The sequence below is a fragment of the Pongo abelii genome, chromosome 2 (assembly GCF_028885655.2).
Source record: "Pongo abelii isolate AG06213 chromosome 2, NHGRI_mPonAbe1-v2.0_pri, whole genome shotgun sequence".
Taxonomy (NCBI): domain Eukaryota; kingdom Metazoa; phylum Chordata; class Mammalia; order Primates; family Hominidae; genus Pongo; species Pongo abelii.
This window is the reverse complement of record NC_085928.1, coordinates 11,825,109-11,842,685: the sequence shown is the minus strand read 5'-3', so window position 1 is coordinate 11,842,685 and position 17,577 is coordinate 11,825,109. Positions and strand designations below refer to the sequence as shown.

The following is a 17,577-nucleotide window of genomic DNA, read 5'->3' as shown; positions in this document are numbered from 1 at the left end:
GAAGGTTGCAGTGAGCTGAGATGGCACCACTGCACTCCAGCCTGGGCGACAGTTGAAATGGAATCAACTGAGTTCTCTCTCTTCAACTTGATTTAAATCATCAACCCAAAACCCAATGCCTAAACCCCAAAACCAATGACTAAAATCCTCATTAAAATGAGTGCACATGCCAATACTAAGAATGTTGTGTCATTCTTCATCAAAAGTAATTACCTCAACACAAGAGGAGACATGTACGCATGGAAGTAAACCCAAAATCCCAACTAACGAGCATCGTTCTGAGATCAGTGGCCACAGGGAATAATTCTGAAATTGGCATCACACCTATGCAAGATAACAACCCGGAGGTCTTATTTTTATAGAATATCAAGAACAAAATCATCCAAACTAAAAACAAAGAGCGAAAATCCAAAAGTTGCGCGCAATTCCTTCTGAAACCTATCCGCCTCCTACTCCTGTCCCTTCCTCTGGCGCTGGCGGGTCCTCGTCCCGAACCCCCACCGCAAGTCCTGGAACCGCCTCTTAACTCTTTTCTCGGCGGCTCCGCCCCGGCCCCGCCCCAGCCATGCCTCGGCCCCGCCCCGTTCGCCGTCTACTGGCTTCTCCCACCACCTGCCAGAGGGTGACGAGGCGGGAAGCCGGGAAGCCGGGAAGCCGGGAGGGATCTACCGTGCACGTCCAAGGCGCTGGGCCTAGAGCAGGAGAAAGGGCGTGGAGGTGCGTCGGTGACCATGAAGCGCGGCCTCCGGCGTGATCCTTTCCGGAAGCGGAAGCTGGGGGGGCGGGCCAAGAAGGTCCGGGAGCCCACGGCGGTTAATTGTTTGTACCGTGAGGCTTCACTTACGTCGGTCTGGGCTTCTCTGAGGCTGCGAGAGATGGTCACGCCCGGATCTCGACCGGGCCAGGTGAGGGCTGAGGACCTGAGGAGTCCACTGGGGGATGGAGAGGGACAGGGGGGTTTTCGGGCCAGAAACCTGTAAAACTCTGCTCGAAAAAAGAGACCGTGCATCGACATTTAAGTGCTGGGACAGAGGGGCAGGGAACACCTAATCTTCTCTTCGTAACACAGCCGCTTGGTCTCTATTTGTGTTTCTGTTTAAATCGTCGTAGCCCTCTAGAGCGCCGGCTTTCGGGTCAGGCCCGGGTTCAAGTCCCAGCCTTCGCCGCTGGGTCGAGTGACAAGGCTCCCCTAGCTTCAGTTACTTGCACATTGAGATTCCACTACTTACTTCTCGGAACTTACTATTCCTAAGCTGCAAAATAGGCAGAAACAAGCATAAAATTCTGTCTCAAAGAATTGGGAAGGTTAAATGAGAGGACCCGGTAAAAACATCGATCACACAATTGGCGTAGACATGCAACAGAATTTAGTTCCCTTAAAAATACGTAGTTTGCCACCGTCTTAATGATAACAGCAGCTAACATTTAGATAGGACTTATGTGGCAGGTACTACTCTAAGTGCTTTTATGTATTACATAGAATAACCCATTTCATAGTCACAATATCCTTATGAGGTAGGTACCATTATCCGTCTTTTACACGAGGAAATTGAGGGCTGGAGGGTTCAAATAACTTCCTAACGGTTACACAGCTGTGGAATCAAGATTCAGACTCACAAAGCTGATGCCAGAGTCCATTCTTCTTTTAAACATTTTACCTAGTAGATGTATGACTTTGAACAAACCACTTTTCTGAAATTTAGGTTCCCACCTCACAGAAATAATAATAGCAAAATTAAAAGTTTAATGATAATAACCCCATAGAAGTAAGTGTAAAATAAAGCAAACTGATTATCCTGTATTGTGATCAGGACACTCCTTTTGGAGAGCAGCTTTGCAGTTTGTATCAAGAGTTATTAAATTGCCAATTACCTTTCACCAAATAATTTTCCTTTTAATCCTAAATATGAGAAGGCTATTTACAAGAGGTAGAAAGGCTTATTCCAGGTTTTTTAAATTATGAAAAATATGAAACAAACCAAGACCATATTATATTATTTCCACTGAAATATTATACAACCATTAAACATTTTTGAGTATTAATATGAAAAAGATTTAAAAGTAGAAAACACAAGATTCAAAATTGCAAATATCTAGTTAATATGACTAAGTAAAAAATGCATATGAAAGAAGATTGGAAGCCCCAATAGCAAAGAACACATCTAGTACCTAGATCTTGGTTTCCAAGTACCACTGTCCACTAAGGAGTCATGGCTTCTTGGAGAAATGACCAGCTCCAGGGCTGAGCAGGGGTAATATAAGAAGAGCATGGATACATCAAACTAAAAAGCCTCTGCACAGCACAGGAAATGATTAATGGAGTGAAAAGGCAATCTACAGAATGGGAGAAATCCAAGCCATGTATCTGATAAATAATTAATATCCAAAATACATATAAGGAATTTCTGTAATTCAAAAGCAGAACAACACATGACCTGGTTAAAAAATGAAAAAAGGATTTGAATAGACATTTTTCCAAAGAAGACGTACAGATGACCAACAGGTATATAAAAAGATGCTCAACATCACTAATTATCAAGGAAATGCAAATTAAAACCACAATGAGCTGTCACCTAACACCTGTTAGGATGACTTATTAAAAAAACAAAAACAAGTATTGGCAAGGATTTGGAAGAATTGGAACCCTTGCACACTGTCAGTGGGAATGTAAAATGGTATAGCCGCTATGGAAAACAATATGGAGATTCCTCACCAAATTAAAAATAGAACTATATCACCCAGCAATTCTACTTCTGGGAATTTATCCAAAAGAATTGACATCAGGATATAGAAGAGATATTTGCACTCTTGTGTTCATTGCAGCACTATTCACAATAGCCAAGATGTAGGAACAACGTAAATGTCTATCTACAGATGAATAGATAAAATATGGTATATACATACAACGGACTATTATTCAACCTTTAAAAAGAAGGAAATAGCTGTCATATGCAATAACAGAGATGAACCTTGAAGAGATCATGCTAAGTGAAATAAGCTAGTCACAGAAGGACAAATACTGCATGATTTTACTTATATAAAGTATCAAATAGTTAAAACTCATAGAAACAGAATAGAATGGTGGTTGCTAGGGGCTGTTAGAAGAGAGAGACGGCGTTGCTATTCAGCAAATATAAAGTTACGTTTATGTGAGATGAAGAAATTCTTGAGATCTGCTGTACAATATCATGTCTATAGTTAATACTACATTTTGTTGAGAAGGTAGATCTCATTTTAAATACCCTTGTGGCAATTATTAAAAAAAAAAAAAAGATGAACTGGGAGCACCTTGTTGTAGAAAGTAAGGAACGGCTCAAAAAGTGATGGGGACATGTTAAAATGATACAGGAGTCAACTTCAAGGGGCTCCCAGTGACCAAATTTGAGACAATTTGAGCATCAAAATAAAGTGATAATAACGGATCATAACCCACTGAAGAAAATAGGAATCAGTGAGTCCCCACTAACAAGGAAGAAGGAAAAAGTGCTTCCCTAAAGTTGAATGCCAACTAATAAATGTAGAAGGAATTACATAGTTAGAAAATCACCATTTGTCAAACAATTGATTCAGCCAAGAATCATCAATGGATGCTAAAACTATGGGGTGAAAGTTTGATGATTGGGATATCTATATAGTCTGAAAGTATCTCTTCACAAAATGCTTAACAATTACAAAGATAAAAGTAGAAACTACAATAAAAAACCTGGCAGACACCATCTTCGGTAATAAAGTTTACATCATCAATAATGGGACAAACTGACATGTGTCTATTTATTGTATTGAGAAGAACATACCTCTTTTGTGGATTCCTGCCAAAAATGCATGACCTGTGTCTAATCATAGGTAAACATCAGACAAATCTAAATGTCCAGAGGGACATTGTACAAAATAACTGGCTTAGTCTCTTTAAATATGTCAAGGTTATAACAGACAATGAATGACAGCCTGAGGAATTGTTATAGATTAAAGGAGACTAAAGAGCTATGACAATTTAATGCAACATGTGATCCTGGATTTGGTGTGAACCAGAGGGATTTTTTTTTTTTTTGTGAAGGACAGTATTGGGATAATTGGCAACATGCAAATAAGGTCTAAACGTTAGATCATAATTCTGTATCAGTGTTAATTTCCTGGTTTTGATAATTATACTGTGGTTATATTAGAGAATGGCCTTGTTTTTAGGAACTATTTAGGAGTAAAGGAGTAGTATATCTGCAACTTAACTCTAATGGTTCAGGCAAAAAGTAATGCTGTGTATATATGTTGAGAGAACATGGAAAATGGAAAATGTCAAGGGTCATGGAATCTGAGTGAAGCATATATAGGACTTCTTTGTTCTATTATTTCATAGTAGAAACTACAAAAAAAAGGGAAAGGAATTGTTCCAATATGATAGCTACCATCTCAAGGTGCTTTTATCATGGGTAATTTTCTTTACCAGATTTTCTATAATATAGCCTTGTGTATATTTTTTTGAGAAACGCCATATATAATCTTATAGTTATGCCAGACATGTACCTTAGACAGTGTACTTAAAAAATTTTTTTTTCAGCCGGGTGTGGTGGCTCACGCCTGTAATCCCAGCAACTTTGGAAGGTTGAGGCAGGCGGATCACTTGAGGTCGGGAGTTCAAAACCAGCCTGGCCAACATGGAGAAATCCTGACTCTACTAAAAAATACAAAATTAGCCAGGCGTGGTGGCGCATGCCTGTAATCCCAGCTACTCGGGAGGCTGAGGTAGGAGAATTGCTTGAACCCAGGAGGTGGAGGTTGCGGTGAGCTGAGATTGCACCATTGCACTCTAGCCTGGGCAAAATAAAGAGCGAAACGCTGTCTCAAAAAAAAAAATTTTTTTTTTGAAAGAATAATTGTGGTAGTTGTTTTTGGACTCGATCCAGGGTGTAGTATTATAGTGTCATGGCTTGGATTTTTTATTATAATTCCAGCCAGGACATTGACATAGATATACCAAAGGGAAAGACCCTGAGAATGTGACACAGAGACCAGTGGAGTGATGTTACACAAGGTCTTATTTCCTACATTGTTGGTTCTCACTGCTGGCTTCATGACCCTCCATCATAATCCAAGTTATCTCAAGAAGTATAACTCTTATCAACCCAATTTTTAAAAAATGTATTCTCAGTGACATTCTTAGAAGGATGGAGCACATATTCAAGCATGTAATAGAATATATAACTTCAGAAAGTTTGGTAGTTACTGCTCAAAGCTATCTTGAGATGAAATATGTAAATATGTCAAGAGAAATTATAAATGAAACTGCCAACAGTGACTACATCTGGAGGATGGAACTAGGGGGAATCAGGGACTTTAACTCATGTTTATTTAAAATTATTTTGAATAGAGATTATATTTATCTGATATAAAGTTATTAAGATATAAAATAGTATACCATGGAAAGTGTCCTTTCTTGCTCTGTCCCCCAGATACTCAGTTTCTCTCCCCAGAGGCAACCGTGATTAACTGTTTCTGGCATAACTCCCAAGATATTGGATGCAGTTAAAAACAAATGCCTATTTTTTCCTGTTTTTCTACACAAAAGGTAATGCATTATGTCACTTTTAAAATAAAAAAAAATTAAGAAAACAACAGTGCCATGTAAGTCTAAAAAGAAAGATTAAGACAATGAGATGTAGATAAAGAGAAAGGTAGAGTTTTTATTTGCTGGTCTAATCAGGCATTCTAAAGAATGTACATAAAAGGAACCAGAGTTAAGAATTCTGTTCTGTATCTTGAATTAACTTGTATGTTTCAAAGAATTTGGGACTATAGAACATGTTTAGGGGATTAATATAGTCTGAACTTAGTGTAGTAGTTAAATTATAATTGTGGATTTTTAGGATATGTCACATTACTTAAAACAGTGAATAATATGGTGCATACATACAATGGAATATTATTTGGCCTCAAAAAGGAAGAAACATTTTGACATACGCTACAGTATAGATGAAGCTTGAAGACATTATGCTAAGTGAAATAAGCCAGTCACAAAAGGACAAATATTGTATTATTCCAGTTATATAAAGTTTCTAGAGTAGTCAAATTCATAGAAACTAGGATGGTAGTTGTTAGGGTCAGGGAGAAGAGGGGATGGAAAGGTATTGTTTGATTGGTACAGAGTTTCAGTTTGAGAAGATGAATAAAAGAAAAAAATGACATCAGATTGCTGGCAAGATGGCTGAATAGGAACAGCTCCAGTCTGCAGCTCCCAGCGAGATGAATGCAGAAGGTGGATGATGTTTGCATTTCCAACTGAGGTACCTGGTTCATCTCATTGGGACTGGTTGGACAGTGGGTGCAGCCCATGGAGGGCAAGCCGAAGCAGGGTGGGGTGTTGCTTCACCCTGGAAGTGCCAGGGGTCGGGGAATTTTCTCCCCTACCCAAGAGAAGCTGTAAGGGACTGAACCTGAGGAACTGTGCACTCTGGCCCAGATACTGCACTTTTCCTAACGGTCTTCACAACCTGCAGACCAGGAGAGTCCCTCCAGTGCCTACCCCACCGGGGCCCTGGGTTTTAAGCATAAAACTGGGTGGCCATTTAGGCAGACACCGAAATAGCTGCACGAGGTTTTTTTTTTTCTTTTTCCATACCCCAGTGGTGCCTGGAATGCCAGTGAGACAGTGAGACAAAACCATTCACTCCCCTGGAAAGGGGGCTGAAGCCAGGGAGCCAAGTGGTCTGGCTCTGTGGTCCCATCCCCATGGAGCCCAGCAAACTAAGATCCACTGGCTTGAAGTTCTCGCTGCCAGCATAGCAGCAGTCAGAGATCAACCTGGGACACTCGAACTTGGTGCGGGGAGGGGCATCCACCATTGCTGAGGCTTGAGTAGGCGGTTTTACCCTCACAGTGTAAACAAAGCCACTGGGAAGTTCGAACTGGGCAGAGCCCACTGCAGCTGAGCAAGGCTGCTGTGGCCAGACTGCCAGATTTGCCCTCTCTGGGCAGGGCATCTCTGAAAAAAAGGCAGCAGCCCCAGTCAGGGACTTTTAGATAAAACTCCCATCTCCCTGGGCCAGAGCACCTGGGGAAAGGAGTGCCTGTAGGCGCAATTTCAGCAGACTTAAATGTTTCTGCCAGATGGCTGTGAAGAGAGCAGTGGATCTCCCAACACAGCGTTCGAGCTCTGCTAAGGGTCATACTGCCTCCTCAAGTGGGTCCCTGACCCCCACGTATCCTGACTGGGAGACACCTCCCAGTAGGGGCTGACAAACACCTCATACAGGAAAGCTCTGGCTGGCATCTGGCAGGTGCCTCCCTGGATGAAGCTTCCAGAGGAAAGAACAGGCAACAATCTTTGCTGTTCTGCAGCCTCTGCTGGTGATACCCAGGCAAACGGTCTGGAGTGGACCTCCAGCAAACTCCAGCAGACCTGTAGCAGAGGGGCCTGACTGTTAAAAGGAAAACTAACAAACAGAAAGGAAGAGCACGTCCACTCAGAGACCCCATCCAAAGGTCACCAACATCAAAGATCAAAGATAGATAAATCCACAAAGATGGGGAGAAATCAGTGCAAAAAGGCTGAAAATACCAAAAACCAGAATGCCTCTTCTCCTCCAAAGGATCACAACTTCTCACCAGCAAGGGAACAAAACTGGATGGAGAATGAGTTTGACAAACTGACAGAAGTAGGCTTCAGAAGGTGGGTAACAACAAACTCCTGCGAGCTAAAGGACCATGTTCTAACCCAGTGCAAAGGAAGCTAAGAACCTTGAAAAAAGGTTAGACAAATTGCTAACTAGAATAACCAGTTTAGAGAAGAACATAAGCGACCTGATGGAGCTGAAAAACACAGCACAAGAACTTCCTGAAGCATACACAAGTGTCAATAGCCGAATCAATCAAGCAGAAGAAAGGATATCAGAGATTGAAGATCAACTTAATGAAATAAAGTGAGAAGACAAGATTAGAGAAAAAAGAATAAAAAGGCAAAACAAAGCCTCCAAGAAATATGGGACTATGTGAAAAGACCAAATCTATGTTTGATTGATCTACCTGAAAGTGATGGGGAGAATGGAACCAAGCTGGAAAACACTCTTCAGGATATTACAGGAGAACTTCCCCAACCTAGCAAGACAGGCCAACATTCAATTTCAGGAAATACAGAGAACACCACAAAGATACTCTTTGAGAAGAGCAACCCAAGACACATAATTGTCAGATTCACCAAGGTTGAAATGAAGGAAAAAATATTAAGGGCAGCTAGAGAGAAAGGTCAGGTTACCCACAAAGGGAAGCCCATCAGACCAACAGCGGATCTCTCTGCAGGAACCCTACAAGCCAGAAGACAGTGGGGGCCAGTGTTCAACATTCTTAAAGAATTTTCAACCCAGAATTTCATATCCAGCCAAACTAAGCTTCATAAATGTAGAAGAAATAAAATTGTTTACAGACAAGCAAATGCTGAGAGATTTTGTCACCACCAGGCCTGCCCTACAAGAGCTCCTGAAGGGAGCACTAAATATGGTAAGGTACAACAGATAACAGCCACTGTAAAAACATACCAAATTGTAAAGACCATCAACACTATGAAGAAACTGCATCAACTAATGGACAAAATAACCACCTAGCATCATAATGACAGGATCAGATTCGCACATAACAATAGTAACCTTAAATGTAAATGGACTAAATGCCCCAGTTAAGAGACACAGACTGGCAAATTGGATAAACAGTCAAGACCCATCGGTGTGTTGTATCAGGAGACCCATCTCACATGCAAAGACACACATAGGCTCAAAATAAAGGGATGGAGGAATCTTTACCAAGCAAATGGAAAGCAAAAAAACAAAAAAAACCCAAAAAACCAAAAAGCACGGGTTGCAATCATAGTCTCTGATAAAACAGACTTTAAACCAGCAAAGATCAAAAAAGACAAAGAAGGGCTAACTATCCTAAATAAATATGTACCCAGTACAGGAGCACAAGATTCATAAAGCAAGTTCTTAGAGACCTACAAAGAGACTTAGACTCCCACACAATAATAGTGGGAGACTTTAACACCCCACTGTCAATATTAGATCAATGAGACAGAAAATTAACAAGGATATTCAGGACTTGAACTCATCTCTGGAAGAAGCATACCTAATAGACATCTACAGAACTCTCCATCCCAAGTCAGCAGAATATACATTCTTCTCAGCACCACATCACACTAATTCTAAAATTGACCACATAATTGGAAGTAAAACACTCCTCAGCAAATGCAAAAGAATGGAAATCATAACAGTCTCTCAGACCACAGTGCAATCAAATTAGAACTCAGGATTAAGAAACTCACTCAAAACCACACAACTGCATGGAAACTGAACAACCTGCTCCTGAATGACTACTAGGAAATAATGAAATTAAGGCAGAAATAAATAAGTTCTTTGAAACCACTGAGAACAAAGTCACAACATACCAGAATCTCTGAGACACAGCTAAGGCAGTGTTTAAAGGGAAATTTATAGCACTAAATGCCCACAAGAGAAAGCAGGAAAGATCTAAAATTGACACCCTAACATCACAATTAAAAGAGCTAGAGAAACAAGAGCAAACAAATTCAAAAGCTAGCAGAAGACAAGAAATAACTAAGATCAGAGCAGAATTGAAGGAGATAGAGACACAAAAAACCCTTTAAAAAATGAATCCAGGAGGTGGTTTTTTTGAAAAGATCAACAAAATAGACTGGTAGGGAAGAATCAAATAGACACAATAAAAGAGGGAAGAATCAAATAGACACAATAAAAAATGATAAAGGAGATATCACCACTGATCCCACAGAAATACAAACTACCATCAGAGAATATTATAAACACCTCTATGCAAATAAACTAGAAAGTCTAGAGGAAATGGATACATTCCTGGACACATACACCCTCCCAAGACTAAACCAGGAAGAAGTTGAATCCCTGAATAGACCAATAACAAGTTTTTATTTTATTATTTAATAGCCTGCCAACCAGAAAAAGCCCAGGATCAGACAGATTCACAGCTGATTTCTACCACAGGCACAAAGAGGAGCTGGCACCATTTCTTCTGAAACTATTTCAAACAATAGAAAAAGAGGGACTCCTCCCTAACTCATTTTATAAGGCCAGCATCATCCTGATACCAAAACCTGGCAGAGACACAACAAAAAAAAAATTTCAGGCCAATATCCCTGATGAATATCAATGCGAAAATCCTCAATAAAATACTGGCAAACTGAATCCAGCAGCACATCAAAAAACTTAGCCACTACTATCAAGTTGGCTTCATCTTTGGGATGCAAGCGTGGTTCAACATATGCAAATCAATAAATGTAATCCATCACATAAAAGAACCAATGACAAAAACCACATGATTATCTCAATAGATGCAGAAAAGACCTTTGATAAAATTCAACACCCCTTCATGCTAAAAACTCTTAATAAACTAGGTATTGATGGGGAATGTATCTCAAAATAATGAGAGTTATTGATGACAAACCCACAGCCAATATCATACTGAATGGGCAAAAACTGGAAGCATTCCCTTTGAAAACCGGCACAAGACAAGGATGCCCTCTCTCACCACTCCTATTCAACATAGTATTGGAAGTTCTGGCCAGGGCAATCAAGGAAGAGAAAGAAATAAAGTGTATTCAAATAGAAAGAGAGGACGTCAAGTTTTCTGTTTGCAGATGACATGATTGTATATTTAGAAAACCCCATAGTCTCAGCCCCAAATCTCCTTAAGCTGATAAGCAACTTCAGCAGTCTCAGGATACAAAATCAGTGTGCAAAAATCAAAAGCATTCCTATACACCAATAACAGACAAATAGCCAAATCATGAGTGAACTCCCATTCACATCTGCTACAAAGAGAATAAAATACCTAGGAATACAACTTACAAGGGCTGTGAAGGACTTCTTCAAGGAGAACTACAAACCACTGCTCAAGGAAATAAGAGAGGACACAAATGGAAGAACATTCCATGCTCATGGATAGGCAGAATCAATATTGTGAAAATGGCCATACTGCCCAAAGTAATTTATAGAGTCAACGCTCTCCTCATCAAGCAACCATTGACTTTCTTCACAGAATTAGAAAAAACGTCTTTAAATTTCATATGGAACCAAAAGAGCCCGTATAGCCAAGACAATCCTAAGCAAAAAGAACAAAGCTGGAGGCATCATGCTACCTGACTTCAAACTATACCATAAGGCTACAGTAACCAAAACAGCATGGTACTGGTACTAAAACAGATACATAGACCAACGGAACAGAACAGAGACCTCAGAAATAATGCCACACATCTACAACCATCTGATCTTTCACAACCCTGACAAAAGCAATGGGGAAAGGATACCCTATTTAATAAATGGTGTCAGGAAAACTGGCCAGCCATATGCAGAAAACTGAAACTGGACCCTTTCCTTACATCTTATACAAAAATTAACTCAAGATGGATTAAAGACTTAAACCTAAGACCTAAAACCATAAAAACCCTAGAAGAAAACCTAGGCAATACCATTCAGGACATATGCATGGGCAAAGACTTCATGTCTAAAACACCAAAAGCAATGGCAACAAAAGCCAAAATAGACAAATGGGATCTAATTAAACTAAAGAGCTTCTGCACAGCAAAAGAAACTATCATCAAAGTGAACAGGCAGCCTACAGAATGGGAGAAAATTTTTGCAATCTGTCCATCTGACAAAGGGCTAATATCCAGAATCTACAAAGAACTTAAATTTACAAGAAAAAAAACAACCCCATCAAAAAGTGGGCAAAGGATATGAACAGACATTTTTCAAAAGAAGACATTTATTTGGCCAACAAACATATGAAAAAAAGGTCATCATCACTGGTCATTAGAGTAATGCAAACGAAAACCACAGTGAGATACCATCTCATGCCAGTTAGAATGGCAATCATTAAAAAGTCAGGAAACAACAGATGCTGGAGAGGATGTGGAGAAACAGGAATGCTTTTACACTGTTGGTGGGAGTGTAAATTAGTTCAACCATTGTGGAAGACAGTGTGGCAATTCCTCAAGGATCTAGAACCAGAAATACCATTTGACCCAGCAATACCATTACTGGGTATATATCCAAAGGATTATAAATCATTCTACTATAAAGACACATGCACACATAATGTTTATTGCAGCACTGTTCACAATAGCAAAGACTTGGAACCAAGCCAGATGCCTATCAGAGATAGACTGGATAAAGAAAATGTGGCACATATACACCATGGAATACTGTGCAGCCATAAAAAAGGATGAGTTCATGTCCTTTGTGGGGACATGGATGAAGCTGGAAACCATCATTCTCAGCAAACACAAGAACAAAACCAAACACCACATGTTCTCACTCATAAGTGAGAGTTGAACAATGAGAACACATGGACAGAGGGAGGGGAATATCACACACCGGTGCCTGTCAGGGGTGGGGAGTTAGGGGAGGGATAGCATTAGAAGAAATACCTAATGTAGATGACAAGTTGATGAGTGCAGCAAACCACTATCACACGTGTATACCTATGTAACAAACCTGCACGTTCTGCACATGTATCCCAGAACTGAAAGTATAATAATAAAAAAGAAATTTCAACCCAGAATTTCATAGTCAGCCAAACTAAGCTTCATAAGCAAATGAGAAATAAGATCCTTTTCAGACAAGCAAATCCTGAGAGAATTTGTTACCACCAGACCTACCTTACAAGAGCTCCTGAAGGAAGCAGTAAATATGGAAAGGAATAACCATTACCAGCCACTACAAAACCACAGTGAAGTACATAGACCAATGACACTACAGAGCAACCACATAAACAAGTCTGCAAAATAAGCAGCTAACATCATGATGACAGGATCTGTCAACTGATCTTTCACAACGTTGACAAGAACAAGCAATGGGGAAAGGACTCTATTTAATAAGTGGTGCTGGTACAACTGGCTAGTCATATGCAGAAGATTGAAACTGGACCCTTTTCTTACACTATATAAAAAAATCAATTGGAGATGGGGGTTGAAGGCTTAACTGTAGAACCTAAAACGATAAAACACTGGAAGATAACCTAGGACATACCATTCTGGGCATATGACCTGGCAAAGATTTTATGACAAAGATGCCAAAAGCAACTGCAACAAAAACAGCAGTTGACAAATGCGACCTAATTAAACTAAAGAGCTTCTGCACAGCAAAACAAACTATCAACAGAGTAAACAGAGAACCTTCAGAATGGAAGAAAATATTTGCAAAGTATACATTCCACAAAGGTCTAATATCTGGAATCTATAAGGAATTTAAATAAACAAATTGGCAAATGACATGAACAGATACTTGTCAGAATATATACACGTGGTCAACAAGCATATGAAAAAATGTACATTACTAATCATTAGAGAAATACGTATCAGAACCACAGTGAGATACCATCTCCCACTAGTCACAATGGCTATATATATTTTTTAAGACAGGATCTTGCTCTGTCACCCAGGCTGGAGTGCAGTGGCACACTCATGGCTCACTGCAGCCTCTACCTCCTGGGCTCAAGTGATTCTCCCACCTTAGCCTCCCTAGTAGCTGGGACTATGGGCATGCACCACCACCCCTTTGCAGGGATATGGATGAAGCTGGAAACCATCATTCTCAGCAAACTATCACAAGGACAGAAAACCAAACACCGCACGTTCTCACTCATAGGTGGGAATTGAACAATGAGAACACTTGGACACAGGGCGGGGAACATCACACACGGGGGCCTGTCATGGGGTGGGGGGCAGGGGGAGGGATAGCATTACGAGAAATATCTAATGTAAATGACGAGTTAATGGGTGCAGCAAACAAACATGGCACATGTATACCTAAGTAACAAACCTGCATGTTGTGCACATGTACCCTAGAACTTAAAGTATAATAATAAAAAAATTAAACTCATTCAGCACCTTACAACTTTCACGCTTTGCACACTCACTGTGTCATTCAGCAAATCCTGTCGAACTTACTAGGTGCTATTGAACCTCCACTCATGTACACTTACTGTGTAATCCAGCAATCACTTTTTGCATATTTGTTCTCTCATCTAACTTCTGTGACACCAAATTTTGTGTACTTGACAATCACTCTTTGTACACTCATTCTCCACCATCTAGATGACATTCCTTTCACATTTACTTGAACTTGGCCTTGATTATTTCAATTTTGATTTTTATATGACATTGGTGTTGATCTTCCCTTTGATGCTGACTTTAAATTTTACCTTGACCTTGACTTGATCTCAACTCAAACAAAATCCTGTTTCCCACCTTATGTCTAGGCCATGTCTAGCACAAATTTGGAACTTGATCTTTAACTTGACACTAATCTTGACCTTGAGCTTTGCTGTAGTTCTAACACTCATCCTGTTTTTGGACAATAACCAGATCATATACAGCACTAATTGCAAAGTTGAATATAATCTTGACTTTGACTTTGGCACTGATTTTGATCTTTTATTGACCAGTTAAGACTTTCTTCCTATCCTTTTATTATTACCATCTACCAGATGTAGCCTTATGTGCACACTTGAAGTTGACCGGTACCTTAAATTTCTCCTTGATTTTGATGAAAACCCTTAGACCACTTCACATGCAGAGCAAGTGTAGCTCTGATTTGAACTTGAGCTTGATTTAGACCTTGGCCTTTGACCTTAACCTTTATATTGCTCCTGACTGAAATTCCAGCTTGAAATTTCCTAGAACTTATCTTAACCTTTAACTTGACTTAGACCTTGAAACTGTGCTTGAATTTTACTTCAATTTTCACCTTGACACTAATTCGGATCTACTTCTCATTTCTATTTAACATCCCTGTCACGTTAAGGCCCATATTCTCATGACTTTGAACTTGAACTCTGGCTGCGGCTCAGAAGATACAAAAGGGATGAGTAATGTAAAAATCTGGACCAGTATTCTAATTCTGGGCAATTATCCTGCAAATCGTGCCAGATCATCATCTGGGTAAATGGAGTGCCCATAACCCAGAAGTTTCCTTTTTGGGGAAAGTAAGACAAAAGGAGCTAACTAGAGTCACACCCCATGCACCCAAATCTTAGCCACCTATATATACAACTATAGCCACCAGTTATCTGGGTGTGTTAGCAGCCTCAGGATTTTTGAGCTGTCCCTACCCCCTTGTTTCATTTTGATCCATGTCTTCTAATAACCTGGTTTGTCTCTTCTTACCTTCAGGCCATCAAAGTCCAAATGGTCATTCAAAGGGAGCCTCGGACAGTGGCTCCGTTTAACTGGGGACCCTAGATAGGCCTCTGAGAGAATCTCTGACTGCAACTTTTCCCAAAACAATGCCTTTGTCAACATTAAGCAGTTAAGAACAGTCATTGTCCCTATTCTAATGGCAGATGTATCTCTTCAGAGGGGGGAGTTGATGGCAGAGGCGGCCCATCTGGAGCAGCGGATGTGAATATGCCAGCTGCAGTGGGGGAGACACGGCTGGGTTTGCACACTCCATGGGGCCGGCAGGTGCCAGGAACAGGCGAGGGCCCCGTGCCCTATTTAATTAGTGGGGCAGGAGCCCTGCGCTCCTGGGCACAGCTGCAGCCACCCAGCTGTGGCTCTGGACCCAGGCATCCCTGTGCTCTCAGGGCCCCAGAAGCCCCCCTGCCCCTGCAGGCTCCCTGGCCTCTCCCTACTCCTGGCACCCACTATAATTTCAGAGCAAAGTGGAAGCCAAGCCCAGATGCTGTCATGACCCGGCCGAATTTGTGTGCACTCAGGACGGCACTGACATGCCAGCCCCACCACTGCCTCACCCCTCTCTGGACTTTGGGTGCCAACTTTGGGTCCCCTCCTTTGGGAGGGAGGCTGGGAGGTGGTTAGGGGCAGCTTGGCACAGGCCTGCAGGTGCCCTTTGACACAAACAGCCTGGGCACCATGGACAGCATGTCGGTAGCAGGAGGCAGACAGGTTCCTGGGCAGAAAGGGGTGGGGTCTTGTTGAAACCCCCACTTCGATCCAGGAATGGCCTGAAGCCTGGGGACTGAGCTGCCAGTTCAGGGTGGAGTTGGCAGCCCGGAGTGAGAACTTAATGGTGCTTTTTCCAGGCCACTCATGGACCTCTCATGGACACTCATGGACCAATCAGCATGCACTTCCTCCCTTATGTGCCCATTAAAAACCCTGGACTCAGGCAGACTCACGCTTGTTGGGACGACCTGCCTGTGGAAAACAGCTACCCACTCCGGGTCTCCTGAGAGCTGTTTTGTCACTTGGTGAAGCTCCCCTCTGTCTTGCTCACCCTCCAGTTGTCTGCATACCTCATTCCTCCTGGAGGCAGGACAAGAACTTGGGACACGCTGAATGGCAAGACTCAAACAGCTGTAATACAAACAGGGCTGAAACATGCCCCCCACTTGCCATGTTGCAGGCGATGAGAAGGAGAGAAGAGCTGTAGCCATTCTGGGAGCCCAGACCTTGGAGCTCCCCAGGCCAGAGCTGTGATGCCCTCTTTGGGGCTCTGTGGTTCCTGGTGTCTCCAAGCTTCTGGGCACCACCATGTTCCCCTTGTCCAGATGTAGGTGACCGCAGTGGAAGCTGCTTGTGGTACATCTGATCCAGTTGCAGCCTTGCATGGAGCCGGCGCCTGTGCCAGTGCCTGGAGCTGCCTGCCCTGCCACAGCAGCTGGAGTGCCTGGCTGTGTGCAGTGGTTGGACCTCATGCTCACTCGCTCCCATACCCCTCATTACTCCATGCCTGGCTCACCCTTGGCAGGTGTGGGATCCCAGGCTGGTAGCGTGAGCTGAGCGCAGCCTGCCAGGCTGAGTGGACAGAACAAGCCCAGCGGGCCTGAGCAAAACTCAGGCAAAGGCACCACTGGCCACAGAGGTTTCTGGCTGGAAAAGCAACACCTCAAGGATCTTGTAACACTGTGTTGGTCAAACCTCTTTAGCACACACATCGCTTGGGTCTGAGCCCAAATGTCTGTTCAAATCAGTCCACCACTCACTAGCCATAGGGCCTTGGTAACGTTAAGAAGCCTCACAATGCTTCAGTCATCTACAAATGGGAGTGGTATGTACTGCATCACTTATTGTGAGGTTATCAGAGTTTACAGGTCAAATGCTTAGAATACAGCCAGACACACAGAAGGTGCTCGATAGATCTTAGCTCTCATTACATGCTTCAATAGCATCACATGCTTGTCTTTTGCAGGACTTATCAGAGCTGGACTTTCAATACTTGTGTGATGTTGACTATCTCTCCTAGTAGGGACTTGAACCAGGGATGATGAGTGCTTTGCCCACAAGTGTGTCCCCAGTATCTAGCCTGGAGCTTGGCATACAGTTGTGCTGAATATTCTCCAGTTGCCTCTCCAGATCTATCCCCAGCCTCCCCTGGCTCTGTGCCCCAGGAGGCTGAAACCTCTGTGGATCGTCAAGTGGCTCCCCAGTCATTGAACTTCTGGTTGGGTTGGCCAATGGGAGACACTTGCAGGAGATAATAGGGTGGACAGAGAATGAGATTGGGATATTTATTTCCCTGGCTTTCTCTGCCAGGCCACAAGCTGATGTAGCTGTGTCTCTTTATTAGAGATCCCCATGCATCTCAG

At 42.0% G+C, this 17,577-nt stretch overlaps 1 long non-coding RNA gene across 1 annotated transcript in view; it reads left to right on the top strand.

Annotated features, from left to right (window-relative positions):
* The first annotated feature begins 600 nt into the window (after positions 1-600).
* LOC129058444 (uncharacterized) overlaps positions 601-17,577 on the top strand; it is a 32,758-nt gene continuing 15,781 nt past the window's right edge. The window contains exon 1 of the long non-coding RNA XR_008523546.2: positions 601-905. This is a non-coding gene — a long non-coding RNA (uncharacterized LOC129058444). The remainder of the gene's footprint in view (positions 906-17,577) is intronic.